This window comes from Malaclemys terrapin, chromosome 2 (genome assembly GCF_027887155.1).
Source record: "Malaclemys terrapin pileata isolate rMalTer1 chromosome 2, rMalTer1.hap1, whole genome shotgun sequence".
Classification (NCBI taxonomy): Eukaryota; Metazoa; Chordata; order Testudines; family Emydidae; genus Malaclemys; species Malaclemys terrapin.
In genome coordinates, this window is record NC_071506.1 from 42,063,808 (window position 1) to 42,073,085 (window position 9,278).

Below are 9,278 nucleotides of genomic sequence, written 5' to 3' on the forward strand. Positions count from 1 at the left end.
AAATAAAAGCAATCAGAGTTCACCGGAACCATTATCTCCCACTCATACAGTCCTCCACACCCACAATCTTCTAGTGGTTTGGTGCTTAACCCCAACCCCCCAGTTTATCTGGAGAATCATCCCTGGAAAATATTTTCCAGTGTTGGCTACTACGTTATGTAATAGTATCGCTGTTTTGATTTTTATCCCTTCTGTCCCTCTGCTAACCTAGTCTCATATGTTGTTGGTCTCTCTCAATGCAGCTGTGCAGTGGGCTGATAATCTGAATGATTTTTCCACAATAGCCCCCAATCCTTTTCAAGATCAGTGTGCTGGATGGCTGTTCCATATAACTCATATTCCACTGCTTTGCCCTGTCCTCCCAGACCAATTATATTATATTTACTACTAATTATTATTTTTATCTTTCAGATGGAACCATTTTTTCCTTGGTCTGAGATGTTTCCTCTGCACCAATCTGCTTTATCACACCTTCCTTCCTTCCAGCCTAATTTACAGGAACAGACACCCCTGGTGCCAGAGAACACAGGTGCAGTGATCTACACGGTGCCTGGCAATGCACTGTTTATTTGAACTTACTCATTATTATTGTTGATTTGGAAATACAACCTTTTTGATACACAGCATTACAAGCCAACAGATTTTCCAGAAACTACTTTACAATGTTTGTTATGCCTCACAGAGATCAAAATATCATGGTTATAGGCAGAATTTCCAACCCTACGCCAGATTCATTAAAAGGATAATGGCCCAATGAGTAGATATTTTTTGCATCACAATATTTATTTAAAAATCTTTCCTTCCCTTGCTAACACCTGAATTATCATGCTGTTGACGTACTTATCTAAAAATTGGCTGGTGTGGCTCTACACGTTTGAAAACACATTAGCTCCTCAGCAAGACAGACCCAGCACTTCACTTTGGAAGTTTTCCAACACTTTTTAGGAAAATTTTAACATTCAGGAGGACTGGACGGCTTAGAGGACTGTTAATGGGATACAGAGTCTTGAAGTTATCAGTTCAAATCATGGTGGGAAGTGAGTGGAAGTTGTTACAGTCCGAAATCTGTTTGATGGCCTACATTTTTGATCCGCGTCTAGTCCCCAATGGACAATTCAGCTGGCGCCAAAAAAACGAAACCAACATCCCACCATTACAACTGGCTCAGCTCCTTTGTTGGAAGGCTCGGCAGACAAGTCAAAGACTGAATCAGCCTCAAGCTTAAATTGTCCTCTCATCTCTAGTGCTAGTCCCTCAGCATCACTGATGAGATACATTGACAGCATGGCATGAGGAATTTTGCACTTACTGCTACCCATGCTGCAAATGTTCTTTAGCAGAACAGAGTCTCCAGATCTAATACTTTACTGAGTATTAAGTTAACACAGAAATATTTATTATAGATTAGACTACAATTAAGAGTCTGCATTATGTCTTAATTTTCTTACATTTGTGCATTGGGACATTATTAGGAAGTAAGTGCTCCATCATTCAAAATGATACATTGGACCCACTGATCAGGAAAAGGATTTGAGGAATATTGTGGAAGAGTCATTGAAATGATTATTTAAGTGCACATCATTGTCAAGAAGCCTGGTCTATACTTGAAATTAGCACCATTCAAGCCATCAATAGCCAGCAAATGTTGTAGCTGCTGTAGTACAAACCCCTACTGTAGACATTGCAAGCCATGATTTGCACCAGTAGATCTTATCCTGCTTTAAACTAAGAAAGCTTCATCAATGTAAATCACAGCTTTCTTTGTCTGTAGTAGGGGTTCACACCAGCCCAGCTATGCAAGTTGTTGGCCACTGATGGCTTGAATCAAGGGCTAGTACTCATCATAGATAAGGCCCATGTCTAGTTATGTTACAAACCATTTCTTTTGTTTTAATCTGATTTTCTTTTAATTCTCAATCCTGGTTCTAATTAAACCATATGAGTCTTAGACCACTGTTTGAGAGTTTCCTGCAAAACCCCCAATGAAGTGAAAGGTGAAACAACCTTCCATCTCTATGAAGAAGGAGTAAAGCAAGTGTGTCTGAAGTGCATTCCACTCAAGATCCTCAATCAAAAGCACATGGACTAAGGAGCCCTCTCCCATAAGAAGAAGAACAGGAGTACTTGTGGCACCTTAGAGACTAACAAATTTATTACTAACACGGCTGTTACTCTGAAACTCTCCCATAAGGTATGTCACTTGCAGGCCTGCAGAGTGACTGACACATAGGAAATACCTAGAATGGCCTAACTCTATTCCTACCACTATTCCAGTGATGTATAGGGGCCAGAAACTTAACAGAAATGCCCCCCAAGAAATACCCCCTGCATAAGTGGAGAAAAGCCGCCAGAATGACTCTACACCACCCTCTCTTGCAGTCCCCAGCATCAGAGGCATATTGGGGGAGGATGGTGGCATGGCTGAAGTACACCACACTCTGACTATCTCAGCTGTGGAAAACCCATGATGGCAGTTAGTGGTGAGTATAAGTTACAGCAGCCCTGAAGGTGCTCCAGCTTAGCTAGGAGTAACATTGCAAAGGTGGCTTAAAGCCAACTTGATTCCTTTCCCCATACCCTCATTCCTGTGCTGAGCATAGCTTGGCCAAAATGAGGAATCTGGCCCAATAGGTCAGATTCACCCTCGTGTAAGTCCACAGACTATTATACCAGGAATTAATGTGGCCCAGTAGGTCTATATGATTGCAACAGGCCAAGTTTAGAATGACAAGGCAGCAGCAGGCAAGAAATTTTATAAAAGCAATCTCTTCAGTTTGAAGGCACAGGCCTCCAAACGCTGTTCAACTGAGCAAAACTTCAGTAGATTCATGAGAGAAGCTCTTCGGCAGTCCTGACTTTGGCACAGTTATCCTGTAGCGACTCCATACATTTCTGACACCTAACAACAGATAAACACATTGACAACCACAGGGTTGATTGAAGGGGAAAGAAGCTGTTTTGCAGGCAAAAGAAAATGTACTTAGATTTCTAAGGCTATTTGAAAGAATGCCAGAAAAGTACTTGATTTCGGCATTCTTAAGCTCCTTATGATGGTGCAGCAAGTGGTCTTTCCACATGTGATGATGTATTTCAAGACAAGAGTTTCTTCAAGATTTTCCAAGCCTGCAGGCTCCTGATCCTTTTTCAAATTACAGAAATGATAGTATACCAGGGAGAATTGTGATTAGTCTAAACTCTCCACAGCTGTGAAAGACAAATGTAAAAATTCCACTAAAGAATCCACTTTTGGACTAAATTTACCTACATGACACCAACTCCTAACCAAGGGACTACTTAAAAGAGCTGGAGCAGGATCAATGCGATTCAATTGCTTCCATAGCATCAACCACGGGGAGGCTCACAACTGTTCTACCCAACACCTCTCCCAGCAGTGCTGTCATTATAAGCTGGTTGTATTCAAAGAATCCAGAGATGTGTGGGAAGGAAAATGGAGCTCTGAAATAAAAGCTTAAGTACAAGGGAATTCAAAGACGACTTGCAATTCATTACTCGTAGTACCAGGAGAATTATAAAACACCTTGTAACCCAGAGGCTTTGCCTGGAGCTGTTAAGGACTGTAGCCCTCACTTCATCAGGCTGACAAATTTTGAAAAGCGCTTGCAAGAGAAGCCAGCAATGAGCTTTTTGTCAACTTGCTAGAAGAGACAGCACCGCTTATTTTATTTCTTTCTCTTTTTCTCTAAATTGCTTCCTTGAGTTACCAATCAAACATAACATACAGCGTTCAACTCCATCATTTTTCTTAATGTGTTACAACTGAGAAAACTGGCCTTGTGCCAACATGAAACATTTGACCTTCCATGTGTGTTTGAAGATGGAGGAACATACAGCACATGTTGAGAGACCAGTGATTCACATCACGTACATTTGCCTGGATTTATTAATAAAGAAATAGGCAATATTCCATTTTTACAGGAAGTGCTTCAAAAATATGATAAAAACAGTGCAAAAATCCCCCAGCTGTTTAAGATCTCTTCTAAAAAACTATTTAAAAATAAATAAATTACATGTGTTTAAGAGGGTACCATCAATTCAAAATTTACCAATTTCTAAAATTATATTATAAGTACTATCAGGTAGTTAAACTCTCCCAGATTACCTCTGTCAATTTCATAGAATCATAGGATTGGAAGGGACCTCGAGAGGTCATCTAGTCCAGTCCCCTGCACTCATGGCAGAACCATCTCTGACAGGTGTTTGTCTAACCTGCTCTTAAAAATCTCCAGTGGTGGAGATTCCACAACCCCCTTAGGCAATTTATTCCAGTGCTTACCTACTTTGTAGGATTTTAGCATCACATTTTTAAGCCTCCATTACAGTCGTCAATCCTGGAGCTGCTAGGTGTTGGTCTGGTCCCCAGAGTAAGCCACAAAGTCTGTATCAGCATCAGGGGAACAGGTGGCTGCTGTGGGGTCACAGCCATACCCCTTATAGCAAATACAAGGAGGAGGTTGACATAGGAACTGCACTGGTGGTTATGTACCACCAGAAGACTCCTCTACTAAGTGGAGTATACTACCATTTTGCACTAGTGGACCATGGTAACTTGGCCAGAGCAAGGCTATGAATCTGGCCATGAATTTTCAAAATGCTGAGATTTTCACTCAAAAACATAGCTGTTTTTTTAAAGAGATCAGGCCCATTTTCATCCCAAAGTGGTTCTATTCACTAAAAACCTGTGAGGTTTCAGTTGGAAGTTGGTCCATTTTCTCAAAATTGCAACATGTGAAAAGCTCACATTTTTTAGTTTAAAAGGACTGATATATAAAATTCTGAACTGTACTATTCATTTTATATGATTCATTTTGCCTCTAAATGGAGACATACCCCAAAAGCTACTCAGTCATACTGCTCTAAAGCACCATGGGCAGAACTTATAGCCACAAAGATGCAACTTATATTTTAATCTTCCTGCTTTTGTCCATAACTATAAAAGGCATTTGATTCTAAAAGTTTGTAATTATAATAATTGGTGCTCACCTGCTGGTCATACTTCTTCCTCTGTCAAATGCCATTTTTTGAGGATGCCATGTTTTGCAGATGAGAGTGAGTGAATGAGAACTAGTTGGGGGCCTGCAGCCCTGGGAAGCAAAAATGTGGGTTTGGCCCAAACGCTCTCCCTCACTTCCTAGCACATCACTTGGGTGCATACAACAAAATAATGAACGCCTTGAGAGCTGACCACCCACATGGATGATTAAATTATTCTTACCTTCATGAAGATGATGATCTCCCATTTAAGCATTGAGTTGGCCTATCACCATTTAGCTTTGTAATGACATCACACCCATGAGCTTTCCCCATGTCCCAATCACATCATGCTGTCCTGTGACCAAGGTGGGATGGCTACTATTGTGTAAAATGTTGGGGTGGACCCCAAAATCCTAAGCAATTAGTTAAAGGTAAAACAAACAGGAATGTCCATTTCCAGACCGATATCTCATAAAAGGAGGCAGCAGATTGTACTATGGAAAGAGAGATGGGGATACAAACTCATTTCCTAAAGGCTGAGTAGTGGAAAGAGAGGTAAGAGGGCTAGAAAATCACACCACTAACAAAGGGAGGGTGGAATACAGTGAGTAGATCAAAGCTTCTCTCAGCAGAGAGTATTTTTTTTCTTCAATAAACCATTCCCTTCCAACCTCCCAATGAAGCAAGTCAGCTAGAGATGTGTGCTGTGGAAAAGGGGGGCTTATACAGACCAGGGAAGACCCTTTAAGAGGCTCTTTACGGAACAGGTCGCATAGCACTTCCAGCACTGTTTTTGCAGAAGACCTGCTGTGTACTGGGAATCAGCTGGGGAAAGGGGTTTAAGGCATCATGGATGCAGCAACAGTTCCAAGCCTCTCCACTGTGCCCCAAAGATAATTTCATGGCCGCGCCCGGGAACCATCTAGGGAAAGGGGTTTAAGGCGTCATGGATGCAGCAACAGTTCCAAGCCTCTCTACTGTGCCCCAAAGATAATTTCATGGCCGCCCCTGGAGGGACTTTATTCCTCCCCACCCTTCCAGTTATCTAACTGATGGACTCTCCCAGTGTGACAATGCAGATCTGGCGGAACCCAACTGAGAGTGCCAACTCAGGACAAATTGCTCAAACAGGGCAGTTACAGCCCAAGGCTGGGGTTTTTTCCACCTCGAAGGCAAACCAAACCAGCCAGACTAAGAGGACTTCAGTCTCACCCCACTGGCTAACCGCAAGTCTCACAAGCAATCTCCTTAGACACTCCAGTTTCCCAGTATTACCACTAGTGCCACTCGTTATGGGGACAAATGGTTATGAAAACCAATACCCAAGTAAAAGAAAAAAGTTCTCCTGATCCCAAAGGACCAAGCCCCAGACCCAGGTCAATATACAAATCAGATCTTGCCCACAAATCACGCTGTTGCCAAGCCTTTAGAATCTAAAATCTAAAGGTTTATTCATAAAAGGAAAAAGATAGAGATGAGAGTTAGAATTGGTTAAATGGAATCAATTACATACAGTAATGGCAAAGTTCTTGGTTCAGGCTTGCAGCAGCAATAGAATAAACTGCAGGTTCAAATCAAGACTCTGGAATACATCCCCCGCTGGGATGGGTCCTCAGTCCTTTGTTCAAAGCTTCAGCTTGTAGCAAAGTTCCTCCAGAGGTATGAAGCAGGATTGAAGACAAGATGGAGATGAGGCATCAGCCTTATAAAGTCTTTTCCAGGTGTAAGAACACCTTTGTTCTTATTGTGGAAAATTACAGCAAAATGGAGTCTGGAGTCACATGGGCAAGTTCCTGCATACCTTGCTGAATCTCAAGGCATATTTGCATTCTCTCAATGGGTCCATTGTATAGCTGATGGTCCTTAATGGGCCATCAAGCAGGCTAGGCAGAGCTAACACCAGTTTGTCTGGGATGTCACCCAGCAGCATAGCATAAGTTTGAAATACAGACAGTATAGAGCCAATATTCATAACTTCAACTACAAAATTGATACACACATATAGACAGCATAATCATAACCAGTAAACCATAACCTTGTCTTAGACACCCCATTTGACCCCCTTTATACAAGATTTGAGTGCCACTACAGGACCTTGGTTGCAACAATGATCTATATTGTCCCAGATTATATCAATAACATCACACCCAGGATGGAATTTTCTCTTCCTTGTGGAATCCTTCATCTCTAGTGAGGCAGCACACCAGTACTCAGCAAGTTGGGTTTGGGACCCTAGCTGAGTTGAAGCTAAGTGGGGATTCTCAGGGTGAGCCTTTCACATGTCCTCTCCCTGCTTACTTTCCCAGAAAGCCCATTTCAGATTCCTCCACCACCGGTTGTTCTATCTTGGATTCCTACTAACAGCAGTATGTGGAATGAAGTGCCCATTCTCAGCCTGAAATACCAAAAGGCACATACCAGTTAAGCTGCTACAGATGGTAGCTGTAGCTCTATCCTATTTGGTAGAAGAAAGGATTCACCCAGAAGAAGGGAAAGCAACTCCCCAAGAAGGAAGGCCTTTCGTGCTCTTTTATTACTTCCCTCATCATGTTCCCATACCATACAGAGCTCCTGTTTTCCTCATATAAACCCAGGATTATTCAGTGTGGGTCTCTGGCCCCCTTCAGCGGTGTGTCAATGAAATGGAATTGACTGGCCTTCCATTTTGGCCTGCTCTTCTCCCAGCCAGCACAACTCTGCAGCTATCACACTCTTGCTGTCCTGCTCCCCTGGATCCCTATGCTACTGCAGCCTCCCCATCCCCAAAGCCGTGGTAGCCTGTAGGTAATTGTCCAGTCATGAGGGTAGAGAGAGCTGTGGCACTGGCAGCATCCCTGGTGGCAGGAGTCTGTTATGAAAAGTGATATTAACAAACATACAAGTATCACTATTCACAGAAGGCTTATTCAGCCCCAGCAAGCCTGGGGACAAATTAAACCCTGGATGGGGAGGTCGGGGGAGACAGTGGAGGGGTCAGAGCCTGAAGCCATGTGGCTGGAGCCTGGGGTCTGCCACTGTGCATCCAGAGCCCAGGACTGGAGCCCGAAGCCCCACATCCAGAGCCAGCCTCCCGGTCACCCCAGGGCTGAAGCCCAAAGCCTGAGCCCTGGGAAGGTGGGGAACTCACCAGGTGCCTGCTCCTACAGCGTTGTGCCCCCCGTGTTTCCAGAGGGGGCCTGGGGCCCACCGCTGGTGGCAGCCCCAGCAATCAACACCAAGGTGGTGCATCCAAGAGCAAGAGAGAGGGGGAAGGGATGCTGCTTTGCTCCCTCCCCCCTATCATAGCCCAGGAGGTTGTGGCCACAAGAAAAGCCCCTGGTGGACACAGTGGCCTCATTTGAGAAACGCTGACCTAGGAGCCGGACATGCCAGCTGCTTCCGGGAGCCAGGGTTGTCAGGGAGCCTGCCTTAGCCCCGCTGTGCCGCCGACCGGGAGCCGCCTGAGGTAAGCGCTGTCTGGCTGGAGCCCATACCCTGAAACCCTCCGACACTCCAGCCCAAGCCCCCTTATGTACCCAAACTCCCTCCTGGAGCCTGCACCCCACACTGCGCACCCCCCCCCGCACCCAAACCCTAGCCCTGAGCCTCCTCCTGGACCCAAACTCCCTCCCAGAGCCCGCACCCTCTCCCGCACCCCAAACACCTGCCCCAGCCCTGAGCCCTCCTGCACTCCAAGTCCCTCATCACAAGCCCCACCCCAGAGCCCACACCCCCAGCCGGAACCGCACCCCCCCCGGCACGCCAACCCCCTGCCTCAACCCTGAGCCAGCCCCCCGTCCTCCGAACCCCTTGGCTCCGGCCTGGAGCCCACTCCTGTACCCCAAACCCCTCATCCCCAGCCCCACCCCAGAGCCCATATCCCCAGCCCTCACCCCTGTCCAAGCCTGGAGCCCCCTCCGTCACCCTGAACCCCTCATTTCTGGCCCCACCCTGGAGCCTGCACCTGCAGCCGGAGCTTTCACCACCTCCCACACTCCAACCCCCTTCCCCATCCCAGTGAAAGTGAGTGAGGGTGGGGGAGAGTGAGCGACAGAGGGAGGGGAGGGGGAAGGGGCCTCAGAGAAGGGGCGGTCCTCGGGAAAGGAGTGGGGCTAGGGTGTTGGGATTTGTGGGATTAGAAAGTTGGTAACCCTAGATCCAGCCCTGCTGCCTGTCCAAATGTACCTCACTGGGCCCACTTTCCTTGTCCCCACATGCTTTAGCCAATGGCCATCTCCAGGGAAAGGGAGACCTGCAGTCCTCATACACCATTTTCCCCTCAATGAACTAGCCAGGAGACTGCCCAG